This window comes from Lithobates pipiens, unplaced genomic scaffold, assembly GCF_037356315.1.
Source record: "Lithobates pipiens isolate NorthernLeopardFrog02 unplaced genomic scaffold, aLitPip1_a1.2 Scaffold_3, whole genome shotgun sequence".
NCBI lineage: Eukaryota > Metazoa > Chordata > Amphibia > Anura > Ranidae > Lithobates > Lithobates pipiens.
In genome coordinates this window covers 269,728,925-269,751,989 of record NW_027507790.1, presented here as the reverse complement: position 1 = coordinate 269,751,989, position 23,065 = coordinate 269,728,925, and the positions used below count along the sequence as shown (strand labels likewise).

Below are 23,065 nucleotides of genomic sequence, written 5' to 3'. Positions count from 1 at the left end.
AACCGCACTGGAATGGAGATAAAAAGCTGCTAATGTTCGGCCCCCTTACTGGGTTGGACTTTTGCTGTATTATAAATGTTGCTGGTGAATTTGTATTAAAGTACCTGGATTTCTCAGCACTTAGAAATATGACCTACTGAGCATAAAACATACATATAGTACACGTCTTTATTGGGGGAAAAAAAAAACAAGTGTGTCATTTTCCAACATTCGATCACATTCAGTTCATAAAACCTAGGTCTGCTTATTCCTACCTCCTCTAGTGTGAAATCAGAATTAAAAATCAAAATAAAAAAGGATATCAACCGCTTTTTACTAGTCACTAGGCTAATTTTATAGCAATTAAATATAATTAAATATTAATATTAATTATTATTAATATTATTAATATGAATTAATTAAATATAATTAGATTTAATAATAAAACTTTACTGAAACTATAATGCTGATGCTAGAACATTATTGTCATCTCCCCCTTAGAAAATGTTCTAGATAGCAATTAATATGTGGGCACCCCTCCGAACTATTGGATTTAGTGGTTTTCAGTAAAGGGTATGGTTAGTATTACAGCATAGAAAGACATTTTAGACAATTATGCTCTGCAAACCTTATGGTAAAAGTTGGGTGAAGACGCTTTTCTGTTCCAGTATGACTGTGCCCCAAGTACAAAGCCAGCTCCATGAATATGTGGTTTGATGGGTTGGTGTGGAGGAACTTGAGAGTCCTGACTTCAGCCCTACTGAAAACCTTTGAGATGAAATGGAACACCCAATGTGAGCCAGGTCTTCTCACCTAACATCAGTGCCTAACCTCAACCCTACTGAACACCTTTGGTATGAATTGGAACACCCATTGTAAGCCAGGTCTTTTCTCATCCAACGTTAGTACCGGACCTCAGAAGTGTTCTGTTGGCTGAATGGGCACAAATTCCCACTGACACGCTCTGAAATCTTGTGAAAAGCCTTCCCAGAAGAGTGTAGGATGTTATAGCCACCAACAGGGGTGCCAACTACATAACAAAGCCTATGGTTTTGGAATGGGTTGCCCAACAAGCTCATGTAGGTGTGTTGGTCAGGTGTCCATAAATATTTTCCCCTGTAGCATACCTAGGTTCAACTACCTGCCTCATCTAGATTAAAGACTACTGAGATATCTACATCTTCGTGGTTTTTCTTAGTGTGACGGAACCGATCCCACACTCCGATTGAGTGTTTCCATTCAATTGCAGGTTAATTAGCACAAACAACAATAGGTGAAATACTCTTTAGAATCTGTGTCAAGCTAGATTAGACTAATTTACATTATACAAGACACAGACAGGTGGCTGGAGGTGATGATATTAGCATCTAAGAGTTTGTGTCCCAATAGTGTGATTCAGTCTATTGCTAACATGGCATTTACATATCCAGAGTCTGTGTGTCTTGGGGGGGGGGGGGGCACAGACCTGAATCCAAGTAACACCACCTCAGGGGTCCCCAGGCATACAGCTCACAAAGAACACCATTCCCCAAATGCAAGGGCCCATAATCACAAGGTGAGAGGCTCGCATTCAGTCCACTCCAAGAGCCTCGGTCCCAGCTAGGCCTGTCAGACTTAGGTTTTGCCAACTTTTACAATGCATTTATTGGAACTTTGGAGTTTTCTTAGAAGTTTACACTTCTGCACTTTATAGGATTGCTTCCATGTCTTGGAGTCCTATTTGTCAGAAAGACTGAAAGTGATGGGAAATCCCAAATTTTACAATTCTCACCAGAACACGAGTTGAGGATATATTTTTCAATGGTAACACCTGTTGTGGTGAAATTTGTCTAAAAGGGGGAAGTAAGTTGGCCATATACTAATAGATTTGGGAATTAACATTCTTACAAATATTTGCATGAACATGTAGCGCCCTGCAGTTTAGTCAGGGAGCGCCTCACCAAATTCCTTGTCAGAAGTAGCTACTGTACTTAATTATTAGGGATCCATTGACGTCTCCCTAAGTTTGGCCTGGTTGTACTTTCCTCTTCTACCACCAAGTGGCCGGGCACTTGGAGGTATTTGATTGAGAAGGACAACTCAAGGTCAGGTTATGGATATATGGGATATCTCAGCCAATGGACAGGGATTTTGTTGAATCCCTTGGCCTGCAAGAAGTGTCTGGCGCCCAATGACTTTTAACAATCTTGCAACCACTATGCCTCACAACCCATCACATATTGAAGGATGTCAGCTATCTTTGGCCTTGAAGGTTCTCATTAGACTGGAAGAGGTCAGAGATTATGCTACACATTTAATGACTTGACGAACATCATTCAAAAGTACTTAGACATTTTGCTTGCTTTTACCATTTTGATTTTGTTTCCTGAACAAAAACCACATTCACAATCAAGAGATTTGCTTGAGAAAATTTTTCCAACCTGCTGCTTTAGATTTTCTCATTACTATGGTCGAAAATGAACAATAAATTTGTCCCCACTACAGAGATTGGAAGATAGTTCTTAAAACAAAAAATTGTTTTTTTTTAAATAATTGTTTTTGCCAGTGTAGGGTCAGCTTTTGGAGATTCCAATCCAGTACCTGTTATGTCACCAGGACAGGAAGAAAAGGAAAATCTTCCCAATGGGATACAGACAGATAAATAAAAACTGACAGGTGGTTGTACATGCTGTGAAAAAAAAAAACCCCCCAAAAAAAACAACCTGTTAGACAAATGCATAACGAGTTAGTAGCGAGCTCCAGGAGGACAGAAACCCATGGGAAGAGGGAAGAGCCCAGCCACAAATCCCCGTCCCCCCGGATTTTCAAATGCCAGCGAGAGCTCACCGAAAACCGCCCACATACTAACTCATTATGAAACACTCACCTTAGAACGAAGCGCCCGCATCATCTCCCGGTCACCGCTGAGGGGACATGTTCCCCCAGCATTACTTCCAGGTTCGCAGGCTCCGGCGCTGTGAGTAGTTGGAGCCGTGATGACATCACTCACGGGCGCGGGAGCCCTCAGTTCCGGCAAGAAGCTCTGGAGTTATGCTAACGGTCACCGAAGAGGGGGCTGACATGTTCCCCCAGCGTTACTTCCAGGTTCCCAGGCTCTGGCGCTGTGAGTGGTCGGAGCCTCAATGAGGACGTCACTCGGGAGCCTTTGGTTCCGACAAGAGGCTCTGAAGTTATGCTAATGGTCACTGCTGAGGGGTTGACATGTTCAACCAGTGTTACTTCCAGGTTCGCAGGCTCCGGTGCTGTGAGTGGCTGGAGCCGTGATGACGTCACTCACGCGGGAGCCCTCGATTCCTGCAAGAAGGTCTGAAGTTCTGCCACGCTATGCCCCAGATGTCAGCGTCTGCATGCAGGGTGAATATCTCCTAAACCGCGCAGTGGTCAGAGCCGTGATGACGTCACTCCCGGGCGCGGGAGCCCTCAGTTTCCGGCAAGAAGCTCTGGAGTTATGCCAACGGTCACCGATGAGGGGGCTGACATGTTCCCCCAGCGTTACTTCCAGGTTCCCAGGCTCTGGCGCTGTGAGAGGTCAGAGCCTAGATAACGTCACTCCCACGTGTGGGAGCCCTCGGTTCCGGCAAGAGGCTCTGGAGTTATGCTAAGGTCACTGCTGAGGGGTTCGCAGGCTCCGGCGCTGTGAGTGGCCGGAGCCGTGATGACGTCACTCACGCGGGAGCCCTCGATTCCTGCAAGAAGATCTGAAGTTCTGGCATGCTATGCCCCAGATGTCAGCGGCTGCATGCAGGGTAAATATCTCCTAAACCGTGAAGGCTTAGGAGATATAGGCTTACCTGTAGGTAAAAATCACAAAGCGGGGTATACAACCGCTTTTCAATATCACTATTTTATTAAAAAAAATTAAAAAAAACAAGCCACTTTATTGCCTTCCAGAAGCTGTGTGAATGGGGTGACCCGTTGACTCCAGGAATATCCCAGTGACTTGAGATGTCTAGGAACCCTCTGAGCAGCAGCAACAGACGGATATCATAATCCAGAGACAAAGCATTTCAGTGAGTGAAGGAATCCTGTACACAGAGTGGGAGGATAATTGTACGGTGTACACAGGATATAATTTAAGTGTATAAATTTCACACTCTTTATACAGATAAGGAAAATGCTTCTTCATGCTGGTAATCGAGATACATTAAAGCTGAACTCCGGCCTTCCCTATAGTCATGCACAGTTGTACCGTCTCCTCTCCTGTACTGAAATAATTGACTCTAGTTTCACTGCACACTGAGAGCTTCTCACAATGTGCAACAGAAGCTGCAGCAAGTCAGATAGAGCCCCACCTCATTTCCTGGCTGGAGGACATTCAGCATCATCTAGGAGAGCCTTTCTCAACCTTTTTTTACATCTAGAAATCCTATAAAAACGTTACATAAATTAAATTTAAAGTCCTATATAGCAGCTGCTATAGCAAACCAAACTAGTGAATAATGTATAAAGTGATCCACAGGGGTGACTCCAATAATTCAATTGTTTCCCCCGGGGTGACTCCATGTGAAGAAGCAGCACCAGCTACTCTGGTTTACCTAACTAGTTATAAGATTGAACAGTGCATAATAAATGCATGTGAAAAATGAATTGAATAAAATATATAACAATACATGTGGTACTGCAAACCCATAAACTCCAAACTGCTAAAATAAACAAATATAGTGACATCCACTAAAAAAGTCCTTTCGGGTGTACAAAAACATCCTGGATAAATGATGTTCAGCATAGACAGCAGATTGCAAAGAATTCCAACGGGATACCAGTGCAGGATATGGCCAAGATTCCTACTCACCGGACGTAGTTGACCCTATTTACCATATGGCAAAAAGAGTCAAAATAAGCTTAATGGTCTCTGTGACCGGAGGATGAGAACCGACCAATCCCTCACGATATCCCGTGGATCCAAAGCTGGGGACTCTTAATGGGCAGGGTGAAGAAGAAAGAAAGAAACCGGGAGGTCCTCATCGCGTAAAAAGTTCCAGAATCGTTTATTGAAACTTGCTAAACAAGGTTAACAATTTAAAATCCTCACCCTGACCCGCACAAATGGCGAGAACAGAAAGAGCCGTCTGCCAGGGCTGGTGTGCGTTCCACCTGGCGATCAGGGTAGCGTACTGTGCGTATCAACTTGACGCGTTACGTCATAGAAACGTCGTTATCAGAAGCATGTGTGATGGTCAGTGGGAAGAATCCCCCGCTTGCAAATAGCTAAATTGATCATTGGTGTCAGTGGGGCAGAAACTACTCATTGCTCAAAGAACCCCTAGTGGCCTCTGGAGGAACCCTGGTTGATTAAGGCTGGTCTCTTTCCTCCCTAGTCTTACTGTCCCTGGCCCACCATCGGGGTGGCGTACCGTGTGTATCAACTTGGCGCGTTGCATCATAGAAACTTCGTTATCAGAAGCATGTGTGATGGTCAGTGAGAAAAATCCCCCGCTTACAAATAGCTAAACTGATCATTGGTGTCAGTGGGGCAGAAACTACTCATTGCTCAAAGAACCCCTAGTGGCCTCTGGAGGAACCCTGGTTGAGAAAGGCTGATCTCAGTCTTAATGTCCCTTGCCCACCCCTTTCATTCACTGACCTTCAGTTCTTTCAATCATGGAGATTCATCATCACGTGTGAGCCACAACTATTCACAGCCGTCAGAGGACCATTCCTAGTCATTCACCCTTCCTCCGTGTTCAGTGCACAGCATAAATGAGTACACCCCAACAGATTTGTAAGAAAATCTTTCCTTTCAGAATTAACATTTTCTATGGGACACTATATTACAAAATACTCCGACAGATGTGGGGCCATTGATTGCAACCAAGACAAAAAAAGTATTTTTCCGAACAAATTCTTTCAAGACCATGTTGCAAAAATGAACACACCCCGAAGAAAGTCAAAGGAGCAAAGCTGAATTTTAGACAACTAAATCCTAATTAACAAGAATTCAACTAGAGGTCAGTGTAATTATTCATTAAACCAGCAGACAGTTGATTACAAAAGGGTGTTAAAGAAAACCCCTTCCCGTTTCATGTTGTCGGCAATGACATCATATGGAAGAGAAATATCGCAAGGCCTAGGGGAAAAAAAAGAAATTCTTTACACAAGAAAGGTGAAGGCTACAAGAAGATCAGCAAAGCTTTAGTTATCAGAATACTGGAGCAAAAGCGATACAAAAATGTAACAAAAATGAAATTGCAACCATTTCACATAGACGTCCAGGCCGTCCATGGAAGTTATCACCTCAACAGGGGCATCTTCTGGTGAGAAGGGTTGAAGACAATCGCCTTGAACGTTCACTGCATTTAGCTAAAGAAGTGTCAGGGCTGGCTTAGCCCTTCCTCCTCTGGGCTGGCCGCTCAGCTGTTGGCTAATTGCCAGCTCTCTTCTCTTCCCACAGTTACCAGCTGTTCCCGATGATGCTCGTCTGACCTGCCTATTTAAAGCCTTCCTGCTCACTTTTTCATTTGCCTTTGCGTTGGTCACATCACAGGGAACAATCTCCTGCTATTTGTTTCAAGACTGGCTTAGTGACTCCCCACCTGGCATCTTATCCTGCTTGCGATTGCTCTCCTTGGATCCATGACTTCCGGCCTGGCTGATTACCCGATCTGGCTACTGGACTCTGGCTATGCTTGACTACGCTTTTTTCTATTTACCTTTTATTTTTATTAATAAACAAGCGTGATTTGATTGTACTTCTGTCTCAGTCTGTTTCATGGTTCCTGACAAGAAGAAAGCCAAACTGGGGTGATTGTTTCCCGTGAGACAATCCACTGCAGAGGAATGGCATGCATGGGTGTCGTCCATGGAGGAAGCCTCTTCTAAAGCCCATGCACAAAAAAAAGCCCATCTAGAATTTGCCAGGGCCCATGCTGATAAAAATAAAAAAACACGACTACTGGGACTCTGGAGTGATGAGACCAAGATAAATGTTTTTGGAGCTGATAGCTTCAAAACTGTATGGCGTCGCAAAGGTGAGGAGTACAAAGAAAAATGCATGGTGTCTACAGTGAAACATGGTGGTGGCCGTGTCCTTCTGTGGGGCTGCATAAGTGCTGCTGGTGTCGGGGAGCTGCATTTCATTGGTGGCATCAAAGAGAAGATGGTACCATCACTCCATGCTCTTGGTCGTCGTGGACTTTTTCTAACTTGACAATGATCCAAAACACACATCTAGGTGACTTTTGCATTTCTGAAGAACAGGGTGAAAGTGATCCGGTGGCCAAGTATGTCTTCTGATCTGAACCCAATGGGAGAACACCTATGGGGAATTCTGAAGAGACAAGTTGGGCATCACTCTCCATCCAGCATCCAAGCTCTAAAAAAGGTTATTCTCGAGGAACGGAAAAAGATAGATGTTGCAATGTGTCACCAACGAGTTCATTCCATATCTAGAAGACTTGGTGCTGTCCTTACAAATCATGGAGGTCATACAGAATACTAGACGTAGTATTGTTGTGGAGTATACCAATTTGAGTGAAACTGAAGATTTTGTAATAATTTTGTTATATTGTTAAACTTAATTTCATGTAATGAGCTAAACAAATGTTCTATAATTTCAAATAATTCCAGATTTGTCAAAAATGTGTAAATTTTTCTTTGAGATATTGATTCTTACTTTTCAAAAGGGGTGTACTCATTTATGCTGAGCACTGTGTGCCATGGACGGCCACTGACATAGTAGTTTCCAAAGTGGTAGCTGTGAAATTGGAGGGGGAAAAAAAGGTCCTGGCAAGCTTTTAATGCTGCCCTTGCCCTCCACTGGGGTATTACCCCATCGCAGGATAGTGGACATCACAATAAAATTAAAAAAAAGGTATTTGAAGCAGGTGTCTCCAGGACATGAAGAAAACAGATCAATTTTAAAGAGGAAGTAAACCTGATGGGTTTACTTCCTCTTTGATTCCCTGCAAAGGTAAAGCATAATTAACTACTATGCATCGCATTACCTGACACAGGAGCCAGCGAAATCACTGCTGTCCCCTGTAGTTCCGAGCGTCCATCTTCTTGGTGGGTCTCGCTGCTCCGGCGCTGTGATTCGCCGGAGCAGCGATGACGTCACTCCCACGCATGCGCACGGGAGCCGACACTCATCTGCGCCTTACCCAGTGCGCCTGCGCGGTGGCTGTCTTCAGGTAAATATCTCCTAAACCGTATAGGTCTAACCACTTGCAGACCGGACCAATTTGCTGGTCAAAGACCAGACCCATTTTTGCGATTCGGCACTGCGTCGCTTTAACTGACAATTGCGCGGTCGTGCGATGTGGCTCCCAAACAAAATTGACGTCCTTTTTTCCCCACAAATAGAGCTTTCTTTCGGTGGTATTTGATCACCCCTGCGGTTTTTATTTTTTGTGCTATAACCAAAAATAGAGCGACAATTTTGAAAAAAACGCATTATTTTTTACTTTTTGTTATAATAAATATCCCCCAAAAATATATAAAAAAACATTTTTTTCCCTCAGTTTAGGCCGAAACGTATTCTTCTACATATTTTTGGTAAAAAAAATCGCAATAAGCGATTATTGATTGGTTTGCGCAAAAGTTATAGCGTTTACAAAATAGGGATAGTTTTTTAGCATTTTTATTAATAATTTTTTATAATTTTTTTTTTTACTAGTAATGGCGGCGATCAGCGATTTTTATTGTGACTGCGACATTGTGGGGGACCCATCGGACATTTTTGACACATTTTTGGGACCATTGTCATTTATACAGTAATCACTGCTATATAAATGCAGTGATTCCTGTGTAAATGACACTGGCAGTGAAGGGGTTAACCAGTGGGTGGCAGTGTAGGGGTTAAGTGTTCCTAGGGGTGTGTTACTAACTGTGGGGGGGTTGGGCTTTCATTTAGTGAACACTGATCTCTGCTCCAATCACATGGAGCAGAGATCAGCGTCACTAGTTGCTAGGCAGAATGGAAAAATGTTGTTTACACAGCATTTCCTCCATTCGGCCGCTCCGTGAGACGATCGCGGGGATGCCCGCGGCGATCGAGTCCGCGGGTCCCGCGACCGGACTCACGGGGGTCCCGACCAGCGCGGGAGCACTCCGCCGGCGGCGCGCTCCCGGTGGCAGGGCGGCATTGAATATTGGACGTACCTGTACGCCAATATGCCTGCCCGTGCCATTCTGTCGACGTACATCGTCGTGCGCTGGTCGGGAAGTGGTTAAAGTACATAAATTACATTAATTAATTAATTACACAAATTACAAAGAATTTCTCAGCTCTGAAAAGCAGGGGGTGGAGAGCTGAAGTTACATCAGTGAGGAGAGCTCTGAGAAATGATTGGTGGGGAAGGGACACACCCCCTTCACCAGAGCTGAAGCTGTCAATCTACTGGAGGAGATCCCCTCCCCGGTCACCTTTTTTTCTCTTGGTGTCAGGAAAACTTGATGCAGATAGCAGAGGAATGAAGCAGCCTCTTAGGTGACTTGGTAACCAGTCACGGGCCACAATGAGCGGAGTGGGTGGACGACAGGTCCGTGTACACTCCGCATATGCAGCGCGAACATGGACACAGCCCACTCTACTCGATGGTCTCTCTGATCTGCCCAGATGGAAGGGGACATATCCCCGTCTGTTTTTTTTCTTTGCCATAGAATTCTATTATACCCTGCAGGTAGTACTTTCTGAAAGCGCACCAAACCCATAGGTAATAACAGAGGTCTATGGCTCAGTGCAGTTTGAAAGCAGCCTGGTAACCACTGCAGAACAGATATGCCCATATATACACTGTGATTATAGTATTAAAACATACCTTTAATAACAGTCTTCAATACGGGTATCGCCATCTGTTGCTGTTCCAGGCAGAGTGCATTTGGTATCGCTCCGCCTGTGACAGGAGGTGGCGCTATACAGGAAGCATAGTCTTATGTGGCTCTGCTATGCAACCGCTTGCTTCCTCTACTGCCGGCTTCATTCACAACACTGATACTCTGGGATGCTGGGTCAGAAACCCGTTATCTGGGCTTGCCAACCAGCCATCCAAGAGCAGGAGGTCGTGGGCCACATCACAGGGCTCCCCGGGCCACATGTGGCCCCCGGGCCACTGGTTGGGCACCCCTGAATTACACTAAGTGCTCTGGATAGGAGACAAGTACGCGCTATAGAGGGATGTGCTTTGTTCATATTGCATTTCTGAGGTTTACAACCACTTTAAAGCTTTTCATGAAAAAAGAATCAGATGGACTGATCCATAGAAACAAGCCCTTCCTACCATATGGCCATAAGAATGGATCTATACCATAATAGCCGTTAATTATTATGAACTTCAGCTCCAGAATTAGAGCGCTGAAAATCTGCAGTTGCCAAGGTAAAAGAATGGCGGTGTGCGAGACTCATTATTCATACAGAAAGATAATCGTTACTTTTCTTTAGAAAGGAAACCCGCCATTCAATTTAGACTTCTAAAAGTTGTGTCTTAGCCCTTGTACACACGGTCGGAGATTCCGACGGAATGTTTCCTATCGGACCGTTTTGTTGGATATTCCGACTGTGTGTGGTATGCATTGGACTGTTTCCGTCGGAACATCCGACGGACCAAATTTTCCAACTTGCCGGTAAAATTTTCCGACAAAATGCTCCGATCGGACATACTCCGATCATGTGTAGCCTACTCCAAGGGACAAAGTGCCACGCAGGCTAAGATCAAATTCCTAGACCAAAGCTATTGGCTACTAGCCTGAACGTAGTTCCGTCGTAATGAAATAACGTCATCACGTTATGTACATTCGGATTTTCCGACAACTTAGTCCGACCGTGTGTATACAACATCACTTCCGGACATCTTCCAGAATTAATCCGTCGGAATTACTCAGACGGATTTGGTAGTCGGAATCTCCGACCGTGTGTACAAGGGCTAAGAGCAGATACGCAATACTTTTGTCAGGCAGCAAGGCTTCTCTCATGCGCCCTTCCGAAACTGGTGCCACCTTGTCGCTGGCAGTATGGCTTCAGGGATAGGTCCTGTTCACCCTCTAAGTGCTCTAATGGCCAGGAAGTAGGTGGTGAGATATCAGAAAAAGTCAAGGACTTGATAAGTAGGCAAAAACAGTGGGAAGAGGGCTGCACAGGGAAGCGGTTCTTGGCTAACAAAGGTTATAACAGCATGAGTAAAACCATAATTGAGGGAAAACTCAAATGCACTCTCAAGATTCTTTATTTCCAGAGATATCTCCTTAAAGTGGTTGTAAACCCTTGTGTTTTTTCACCTTAATGCATCCTATGCATTAAGGTGAAAAAACACCTGGCAGTGACCGCCCCCCAGCCCCCCGTTTTACTTACCCGAGCCCTTCATTCACTCGGAGGAGACGCGCTCTCCACGGGGTCCTGGCTTTTGATTGGATAGATTGATAGCAGCGCAGCCATTGGCTCCCGCTGCCGTCAATCAAATCCAAGATGATGCTTGTTGAGGCGAAACGCGTCAGTTGTCACGCTGATCCCTTTGTTACCGTCCTGTTTGAAGCGCTTATTTTTTTTTTACCATGGAAATGTAAGTGTAACTCTTATATTTACTTAATAAATACTCCTCACGGAATTTCGCTATGTGCCCCTCTCCTCTTCTTTTTCTTTATCCTCTTGGTTGGGCCAATCTTCCCGTGTACCATTAACCTGCTGTATCCAACGTTTTAAAAATGATTGTTTTGGAGGTCTTGTCCATTCCGTGAGCCTGAATCTTCTGGTCATCTTTCAAAGCCTGTTTGACTTATCGGGTGTATACCCGTGTGAGTCCGCGCCTTCCGGTAAGCGACTGGTGCTTCTGGTGGTGGATTTTCTACGTCACTTACACCACATTTGGATGTTCACTTAAGATTTCTGTGACGGTCATTTACTTATTATTGGATTCCACACTTTGGAACGCACCAGGACCCGTTTGGGGTCCTTTATATTTACATTTTGGACACTATACTACATTTTTTATTGCATATATATCACTATGTATTTCCACTTTTGTTACTACGTTTTTCACGTCAATTTTACTTTTGATGTTGAATGTTTAGTAAGCGCTGCACATTTTCCATATTTATTTCTAATCAAATCCAATGATGCGGGCGCGGGGAGGGGCGGGGCCAAGTAGGGCATTCGTGTCTGTGGACGCAAATGCTGGACTCGGGAGCGCGCCCGCAAGGGAACCCCCCCTGGGGAGAGCGCTTCTCCTAGGGGGATATCTGATGCGGGGAGGAGCCACAAGAGCTGCCAAGGGACCCCAGAAGAGGATGTTCGGGGGCCACTCTGTGCAAAACGAGCTGCAACAGTTGAGCCAAGTATGACATGTTTATCATTTAAAAAAAAATAAAAAAATGAAGGTTTACAAATCACTTTAACCACTTAAGCCCCAGACCAATTTGCAGCCAAAGGACCAGGCCCCTTTTTGCGACTCGGCACTGCGTCGCTTTAACTGACAATTGCGCAGTCGTGCGACGTGACTCCTAGACAAAATTGGCGTTCTTTTTTTCCCACAAACAGAGCTTTCTTTTGGTGGTATTTGATCACCCCTGCGGTTTTTATTTTTTGCGCTATAAACAAAAATAGAGCGACAATTTTGAAAAAAAAATCAATATTTTTTACTTTTTGCTATAAATAAATATCCACAAAAAATATATAAAAAAAACATTTTTTTTCCTCAGTTTAGGCCGATACGCATTCTTCTAAATATTTCTGGTAAAAAAATAAAAAAAAACGCAATTAGTGATTACTGATTGGTTTGCGCAAAAGTTATAGCGTTTACAAAATAGGGGATAGTTTTATAGCATTTTTATTATTATTATTTTTTTTTTTTACTAGTATTGGCGGCGATCAGCGATTTTTATTGTGACTGCGACATTGTGGCGGACACATCGGACATTTTTGACACATTTTTGGGACCATTGTCATTTATACAGCAATCAGTGCTATTTAAATGCGCCGATTCCTGTGTAAATGACACTGGCAGTGAAGGAGTTAAGCACTAGGGGGCATGTAGGGGATATGTATGACGTTATGTATTTTTTTTTTATTGTATGGGGCGTGGCTTGGCATGTGACATCACTGATCATCAATCCAAAGACATGCAGGTAGGTTAATTGGCTTCTGTCCAAAATTGGCCCTAGTATATGAATGGGGACCTTGGATTGTGGGCTCCTTGAGGGTAGGGACCGATGTGAGGGTGCAATGTACAGGGATAGGGACAATTGTAGACACTCACTCAGGTTGAACTGGATGGACTGGTGTCTTTATTCAACCTAACAAACTATGAAACTATGAAACTATATCTTTCCCTATAAAAGGGAACAGACGATCAGTGACAGCCACACTAGGAAGCATGGGGAGAGGTTTGTTTACACAGACCTCTCCTCGTTCTTCAGCTCTGTGACCCGATCGCGATCCCACAGTCCGCTGGGTCCCACGGCCACGGAGCTCAGGACCAGGTCGGGAGCGCGCTGGCGGTGGCGTGCTCCCGACCCATGGCTTAAAGAGCCACGTACAGGTACGTGATTGTGCTCAGCCGTGCCATTCTGCCGACGTATATATATGCAGGAGGCGGTCCTTAAGTGGTTAAAGGCTTTCGTGGGGGGGGGGGGGGGGATCGCAAAAGCAAAAATAGCTAAGAAAAAATAATATAGCACATATAATTGCGACACTAATCATATTGTAACTGAATGGTATTAAACCCTTTCCTTTTCAATCTGCAGCCGTTGTAATTTTCTGAGAATGCATTGCAATATGGCTACCTGGAGTTGTTCTGTACACAAAGTGTGTACTGACCACCCCCCCAGAAACATAATTTCCTGCTTGTGTGATTGGCCCATCAATTTTCCCAGAAGTCTGCACTAAGATACAAGTCAGATTTCAGGCATCCCCTGCAACAAAAAAGTCATTACTGGAGAGATACTTTCAATATGAACACGTCTAAAGGGATACCGGCCCAGCAGATTTCCTCATTAGTGCTCTGCAGCTGCACAGCTGACAGTTAATTATAAAACCCCTCCCATTAGACCCACTCAGTACAGAGGCACAGACAAACACAACTGGATTTCTTCAGAATAACAGAAGGGAGGAATCTACAAAGAAGGTTGTTATAATTCCTTGCAATGTACAGAGATCAATAAAACAAAAGATCAATCAGCGCTGAACACAATAAACAAGTGAGAAAATATAAAAATGCAGCTAGAATACTATAGGTCAAAATACCAAATCCCACATCACAAAGTAAAAAGTAACAGTACAGCGCATAATTAAATAAATAAAACAAAAAAATGTCAATCAATAAATATAGTGCATAGACAAACAATTAATGTCCATAAGAAAAAAGAAACCAAGTGAGGTTATTAAGGAAGAAATATCCACTTGTGCAGCGTGTCTTCGATCAACAAAAACTAGTGATGGTGTGATCCCTTCACCGGTAAGCAAGGTGGACTCTCACCTCAACAAATGGACCCCTGTTCTCACAGATAGGTCAAACAAAGCGTGTTCCCCTCATGGGTAAGTCACAGCATTCAGTAGATGTGGCAGGCATAAAATAGAATCCTCCTCATATCCTCAAGGCGGTATAATTCCATATAAAACATAAAGAACAAATCTAGTGCTCTCCGTTTGGTCCGCGGACCATGTGACCTAAGCCCGTGACGTCATCCGCAAGCCGCCTCACTGATCCACGCATGGATGCTGTGTTTTATCTGTTTTCATGCCCAACACTCGGCACTGGAGTTCAGTGCACTAATATGTGAGTGTATTTACTTTACTACTGCTTCCTTTTAATAAATTTGTTCAAACGGAGAGCACTAGATTTGTTCTTTATGTTTTATATGGAATTATACCGCCTTGAGGATATGAGGAGGATTCTATTTTATGCCTGCCACATCTACTGAATGCTGTGACTTACCCATGAGGGGAACACGCTTTGTTTGACCTATCTGTGAGAACAGGGGTCCATTTGTTGAGGTGAGAGTCCACCTTGCTTACCGGTGAAGGGATCACACCATCACTAGTTTTTGTTGATCGAAGACACGCTGCACAAGTGGATATTTCTTCCTTAATAACCTCACTTGGTTTCTTTTTTCTTATGGACATTAATTGTTTGTCTATGCACTATATTTATTGATTGACATTTTTTTGTTTTATTTATTTAATTATGCGCTGTACTGTTACTTTTTACAATGTACAGAGATCACCCAGAGGGGAATGTTTTTTCTTAACATAAGTGGATTTCCGCTTTAAGGTTTTTCACCTTCATGCATGAAGGTGAAAAACCTTCTGTGCTGCAGCTCCCCTCTAGACGCCCCCCCCCCCCCCCTCCCTTTTTCTGAACCCGATCTGGTCCAGCGATGTGCATGAGCGCAGTGGCTCCAGCTGCTGTCGCACTCCTCATTGGACAAATTTATACCCTTTCCCCCCCGAAAATAAGACCTAGCGTGATTGCCGGTGATGGCAGAAATAGAAGCCCTACCCCTCAAATAAGCTTTAGTTAAGGTCTTATTTTCAGGGTAGGGCTTTTTTTGGGGGGTAGGGCTTATATTGCAGCCCTCACCGACAATCACGCTAGGTCTTATTTTCAGGGAAACAGGGTAGCAGCAGGTGCCATTGGCTGCTGCTGCTGGTCAATCAAAAGCTGTGACACGGGAGCAGGGGGTGTGGGACGAGTCCCGCTGTGTGTGTCAATGAACGCAGCAGCGGGACTCGGGAGCGAACCCACACAGGTGCCCCCAGGAAAAGAGACTTTCCGTGGGGTCACCCAATATAGTGGAGGAGCCAGGAGCGCTGGCGGGGCACCCCAGAAGAAGAGGATCGAGGCTGCTCTGTGCAAAACCTTTGCACGAAGCAGGTAAGTATAACATGTTTGATATTATGTAAAAAAAAAATTGAAGGTTTACAATCACTTTAAGAATATAGTAAAACCGAGCATAATTAGTTCCAGAAACATGCTTGTAATCCAAAGCACTCGTATATCAATGCAAATTTCCCCATAAGAAATCATGGGAACTCAAGTGATTCGTTCCACAACCATTTATTCATAGGTCCTTCAGTTTATAGTCCATATAAAATGATCCCCTAATGCTGGACTCCCTCCCACAGACTAGGAGGAGGAAATATATACTGAGAAATTCTAATCAGTAAGGGGGAGATGTGTGATATGTATGGGCATCACCATCTAACTGGTGTTTAATGACAGGGCTGTGAATTTTAATGGTGGTAGGTCACAATGCATTCAGATTTATTCATTTATCTAAAGAGGGATTAAATGAGAACTAAAGATTCTCATGACGGCGGCTGAGCTTCTATTCTCACTTTTCCTTTATGGTTCCTCCCGTATGAAGCATTTGCACCTCCTGCATGGAGAGGAGATACAATTGTATTTGGCTTTTAAGACTCCAAATTGCCCCAAGTAATTGACTCCCGGGAAAGAGGAGGCCTACAGCATATTAGAAGACCCGGTAATAGGGGATGTGTTATTGTCTGGTTGTGTTAAGAGTGTCATTTCCTCCGTCTACAACTTATTAATCCATAAATATTTGATGAAATATCCCCTGAAATGAACAGAGAAACGATCCTGAGACATGAGTAATATATGATCAGAGCGATCAATGTGATATTAAAAAGTGTTAATAAACCCAGGACCCTGCATTCACTATATTCGGTCTCCCCAGCACCCTGCATTCACTATATCCGGTCTCCCCAGGACCCTGCATTCACTATATCCGGTCTCCCCAGGACCCTGCATTCACTATATCCGGTCTCCCCAGGACCCTGCATTCACTATATCCGGTCTCCCCAGGAGCCTGCATTCACTATATCCGGTCTCCCCAGGAGCCTGCATTCACTATATCCGGTCTCCCCAGGAGCCTGCATTCACTATATCCGGTCTCCCCAGGACTCTGCATTCACTATATCCGGTCTCCCCAGGACCCTGCATTCACTATATCCGGTCTCCCCAGGACCCTGCATTCACTATATCCGGTCTCCCCAGGAGCCTGCATTCACTATATCCGGTCTCCCCAGGAGCCTGCATTCACTATATCCGGTCTCCCCAGGACCCTCCATTCACTATATCTGGTCTCCCCAGGACCCTGCATTCGCTATATCTGGTCTCCCCAGGACCCTGCATTCACTATATCTGGTCTCCCCAGGACCCTGCATTCGCTATATCTGGTCTCCCCAGGACCCTGCATTCACTATATCTGGTCTCCCCAGGACCCTGCATTCGCTATATCTGGTCTCATTCACTATATCTGGTCTCCCCAGGACTCTGCATTCACTATATCCAGTCTCCCACAGAACACAGAAATGAAATTATTTTAGTAAATAAAAACTGCTCATTTTATTTTATTTTTTTACTCAGCAGTATATAGAAGTCTTGTAACATCTCTCAGTGTCTGGCTAAAGCTTGTAGGAGGAGTTTTCACTGAGAGATGCACTGAGCTGTCCTATCAGAATACAGGACCCCTGACCACCAGTGCTGATCACATGCACCCGCCCAAAAAAAAAAAAAAAAACACCTCTAGCACTACACACCAAACTGCACATGTGCAGAGTGCCCCCAAGGCTCTCTACTATCAGGACATGGATTGGGGACAGTGGAAGAAGGGGATGAGCAGAGAAGACAGGATCAAACAGCCTTTTTACACAAATGCGCAGTATTAACCCCTTAGGTTCCATGGCGAGTATAACAAGCATGCTTTACTGCATATACAGATTGATGGTGGGTTTAGTAACACTTTAAACCCTCAGTTGTTTTAAAGCACTTTCAGCAGCAAATGAAATCACTACTAACCATGCAGCTTCTTCACTACTTAATCCTTGCCTATATGTTTCAGATTAAGCTGGTGCCATAATCACAGCCCCGGGTTTCCCGCATCAGGGCGGCTCCTTTCTCTTGCAGCCTCCTATGGAGGGGGCCTTGCATGCAGGGGACTGGAGCTGTGTTTCCACAACATTACATGCATCAATAGAAACACACAGCCCCAAAAGTCTACAATAGCAAGCTACTCCCCTGCAAACCAACTCTGCCTGCTTGGAGACTGCACTGTCCACTGCTCACTCACTGCTGTGAAGACTGAAAGTTGAGAGAAGTGGCCCTGAGAGAGCAGGCACCAGCAGCATGGAAAGCTGTACACTGCAAGTGCAGCAGAAAGGATTTTAACAAAGTGTCCTGTTGCCTTCAGAAGTCACATAATTAGTAAATAGAGTCCACCTGTGTGTAACTTAATCTCAGTATAAATACAGCAGTTTTGTGAAGTCCTCAGAGGTTTGTTAGAGAACCTTAGTGAACCAACAGCACTGTGAAGGCCAAGGAACACACCAGACATGTGAGGGATAAAGTTGTGGAGAAGTATAAAGCAGGGTTAGGTTATAAAAGATTTGTCCCAAGCTTTGAACATCTCACAGAGCTCTGTTCAATCCATCATCTGAAAATGGAAAGAGTATGACACAACTGCAAACCTACCAAGACATGGCCGTCCACCTAAACTGACCGGCCGGGCAAGGAGAACATTCATCAGAGAAGAGCCAAGAGGTCCATGGTAACTCTGGAGGAGCTGCAGAGATCCACAGCTCAGGGGGGAGAATCTGTCCACAGGACAACTATTAGCCGTGATCTCCACAAATCTGCCCTTTATAGAAGAGAGGCAAGAAGAAAGACATTGGTGACAGAAAGCCATAATAAGTCCTGTTTGCAGTTTGTGAGAAGTCATGTGGGGGACACAGCAAACATGTGGAAGAAGGTGCTCTGGTCAGATGAGACCAAACCAATAAATGTTTGGCCTAAAAGCAAAATGCTACCCTGTTTCCCGAAAATAAGACCTAGGGTGATTGTCGGTTAGAGGTCGACCGATATGGGTTTTTCTCTGGCCGATGCCGATGCCGATATTTAGAAATCATGGCGGCCGATAGCCGATATATGATGCCGATTTTTTTGGGCCGATATGTTAGGCCGATTTTATTTTATTTATTTTTTTCCTTTTTTATTTATTTATTTTTTTAATCCCCCTTGATCTAACACACCTTTCCCACTGGGGCGTTTTAAGGCGCTTTTGGGCTAAAAATAGCGCCTGTAAAGTGCCTGTAAAATGGCTCCCCTGCAGTCTGTGTGAAAGACAGAGTGCTTTCACACTGAGGCGATGCGCTGGCAGGATCTTAAAAAAAAAGTCCTGCAAGCAGCATCTTTGGAGTGGTGTATACCGCTCCTCCACCACTCCTGCCCATTGATATGAATGGGCACCACTGCCGAAGCGCATGCCATGCGATTTGGCAGCAGTGCTTCATGGGCGCATTTAACCTCTTCCTTGGCCGCTAGCTGGGTTATATGTGCCCCACTAGCAGCCAAATAGCACCGCTAAAATGATGGTAAAGAGCCGCTAAAACTTGCGTTTTACCATCAACTTCTGCCCACTCCAGTGTGAAAGCAGTCTTCATAAGTGATACAGAAAATTTCTTACACTTAAACATTTATTAAACAAAACAAACCTCCAATCAGTTTACTTGTATGTATGATTTAGATTAAAAAAAATATATATATATATATATATATATATATATATATATATATATTAAATAAAAACAGGTAGTCAAAACTTTTGGACAAAAAAAAAAAAAAAAATGGGCTAACTTTACTGTTTTTATTTTATTTTTATTTTTTAAATGGTGTATTTTTTTCCCAAAAAAATGCTTTTGAAAGACCTCTGTGCAAATGCCGTGTGACATAAAATATTGCAACAACCGCCATTTTATTCCCTAGGATCTCTGCTAAAAAAATATATATCATTTTTGGGGGGTCTAAGTGATTTTCTGGCAGAAAATACAGGATTTTTTACTTGTAAGCAACAAGTGTCAGAAAAGATTTAGTCTTTAAATGGTTAAACTGAGAACTTCTACACACAGAGAGATGACTTCATTCATTCAGTGTAAACATTGTATCCTTTAGTTCTTTTCTTGGCAGCCTGCCCAGAGAGGAGGAAAGGGTTGCTATGACGACTCAGGCACCTTAGACCATTCTATAGAGAAGTCATTTCAAAGTCCCGCTGTAGTTCTAAATCGGCTTTTTATCAGCACAAATCGGCCGATGCCGATTATTTAAAAAACGGAAAATATCAGCCGATATATCGGTCGACCTCTATTGTCGGTGATGGCTGCAATAAGCCCTACCCCCCAAATAAGCCCTAGGTAAAGTCCTTGTAGGTCTTCTTTTCAGAGTAGGGATTATTTTCGGGGAAACAGGGTAGGGCTTATTTGGGGGGGGTAGGGCTTATATTGCAACCCTCACCGACAATCATGCTAGGTGTTATTTTCGGGGGAAACAGGGTATGTGTGTTGGAAAACTAACACTGCACATCACCCTGAACACACCATCCTAACCGTGAAACATGGTGGTGGCAGCATCATGTTGTGATGTTTTTCTTCAGCAGGGACAGGGAAGCTGGTCAGAGTTGATGGGAAGATGGATGGAGCCAAATACAGGGCAATCTTAGAAGAAAATCTGTTGGAGTCTGCAAAAGACTTGAGACTGGGGAGGAGGTTCACCTTCCAGCAGGACAACGACCCGAAACATACAGCCAGAGCTACAATGGAATGGTTTATATCAAAGCATATTCATGTGTTAGAATGGCCCAGTCACAGTCCAGACCTAAATCCAATAGAGAATCTGTGGCAAGACGTGAAAATTGCTGTTCACAGACGCTCTCCATCCAATCTGACAGATCTTGAGATATTTTGCAGAGAAGAACGGGCAGAAATGTCCCTCTCTAGATGTGCAAAGCTGGTAGAGACATCCCCAAAAAAGACTCGCAGCTGTAATTGCAGTGAAAGGAGGTTCTACAAAGTATTGACTCCGGGGGGCGCCACACTTCTCACATACTGTATTTATTTGTAAAAATAATTTAAAGTTTCCTTCCACCTCACAATTATGTGCTTTGTGTTGGTCCATCACATAAAATCCCCATAAAACACATTTATGTTTTTGGTTGTAACATCACAAAATGTGGAAACCGTCAAGGGGTATGAATACTTTTTCAAGGATTTGTAGTATTTTTTTTTTTTTTTCAATTTTTGGCCGTCGTTTGTTTTGTATTGAGTGATTTTCCCGTTGTATGGGTGTTGGGAGAAAAAAAAAAAACTTTATAAATATATTAAGCATTTAAAAAAGGATTCAGGCAACAGAAAGAGAAAATATTAGTAGAGGGCAGTTGGGCCGACGACATTCTCCATGCGATTGTGGATTCCAGCTACGCGTTTGAGGACTTTTATAGGTGAGGTGGAGACTTTGTACTTCTATGTAGGGTTGTGAACCAGTACAGACCGCATGGCAGATGGGGGAAGTTTTGCACACATCTGATAGGTGGTATTGGCACCGAATCGCAGCCAGTCTTTGAAGCACAGAACCTAAAGTTGCGTTTCGAAGCGGAGAGCAATCAGTTGTTCTCACGGTCTTATCGGAAAGCTACAGTCACAGGCAAGTCTTCCTGTAGGCACCTCCAAGTCTTTGCTTTTCATGTTTGGCAGCAGATCTAAAAAGCTTAATCTGCTTATATTTTGCCTTCCCTGGCCCCTCCCCCCCCCCCATCCATCAGCATTCGCTAAATAAAACCTTTCCATCATCACTGGGACGCTGTGCCTCTCTATGCAATGCAGGCAGATCATGGCTGGGGGGAGGGGCCGGCGGGGTGCTGGACACGGCGTCCGGCAAACATCTCAGCACCCGGACTCTGTACTCCCTCCGCGCTGAAGTAAGCGGTGGGCTGTCTGTTGGAAGGAATTCTGCAAATAACGATGATCTTCATTATCGATTTGTTGGCCGATTATTGTTTCGAATAATCGGATAAAACCATAAAAAAAATATATATTTATTTTTCGTTTATTTAACCGCTTGCGGACCAGCCGCTGCAGTTTTACTGCGGCAGGTTGGCTCCGCTGCGCGAAATCAGGTTATTGTACGTGATCTCACGAGGCTTTGCCAGCAGACGCGCCCGCCGGTCCAGCGGACTCGATTGCAAAAAGTGCTCTGGTCTTTGGCCAGCCAAATGCTCCGGGGCTCAAGTGGTTAAAGTAAAAAAAAAAATGATGGGGCGCTATTCCTCCCGGGAACACCAATGATGGGGCACTATTCCTCACGGGAACATGAATGATGGGGCACTATTCCTCACGGGAACATGAATGATGGGGCACTATTCCTCACGGGAACACCAATGATGGGGCACTATTCCTCCCAGGAACACCAATGATGGAGCACTATTGCTCCCGGGAACACCAATGATGGGGCACTATTCCTCCCGGGAACACCAATGATGGGGCACTATTCCTCCCGGGTACATCAATCATGGGCACTATTCCTCCCAGGAACACCAATGATGGGGCACTATTCCTCCCAGGAACACCAATGATGGGGCACTATTCCTCCCAGGAACACCAATGATGTGGCAATATTCCTCCCGGGAACACCAATGATAGGAGCACTATTCCTCCCGGGAACACCAATGATGGGGCACTATTCCTCCCGGGAACACCAATGATGGGGCACTATTCCTCCCGGGAACACCAATGATAGGAGCACTATTCCTCCCGGGAACACCAATGATGGGGCACTATTCCTCCCGGGAAAACACCAATGATGGAGCACTATTCCTCCCGGGAACACCAATGATGGGGCACTATTCCTCCCGGGTACATCAATCATGGGCACTATTCCTCCCAGGAACACCAATGATGGGGCACTATTCCTCCCAGGAACACCAATGATGGGGCACTATTCCTCCCAGGAACACCAATGATGTGGCAATATTCCTCCCGGGAACACCAATGATAGGAGCACTATTCCTCCCGGGAACACCAATGATGGGGCACTATTCCTCCCGGGAACACCAATGATGGGGCACTATTCCTCCCGGGAACACCAATGATAGGAGCACTATTCCTCCCGGGAACACCAATGATGGGGCACTATTCCTCCCAGGAACACCAATGATGGAGCACTATTCCTCCCAGGAACACCAATGATGGGCCACTATTCCTCCCGGGAACACCAATGATGGGGCACTATTCCTCCCGGGAACACCAATGATGGGGCACTATTCCTCCCGGGAACACCAATGATGGGGCACTATTCCTCCCAGGAACACCAAT

At 44.5% G+C, this 23,065-nt stretch overlaps 1 protein-coding gene across 5 annotated transcripts in view; it reads right to left on the bottom strand.

The window, feature by feature from the left end:
• The window catches only part of UNC13B (unc-13 homolog B), a 626,059-nt gene that overhangs the window by 467,706 nt on the left and 135,288 nt on the right, over positions 1 to 23,065 (bottom strand). The window lies entirely within an intron of this gene.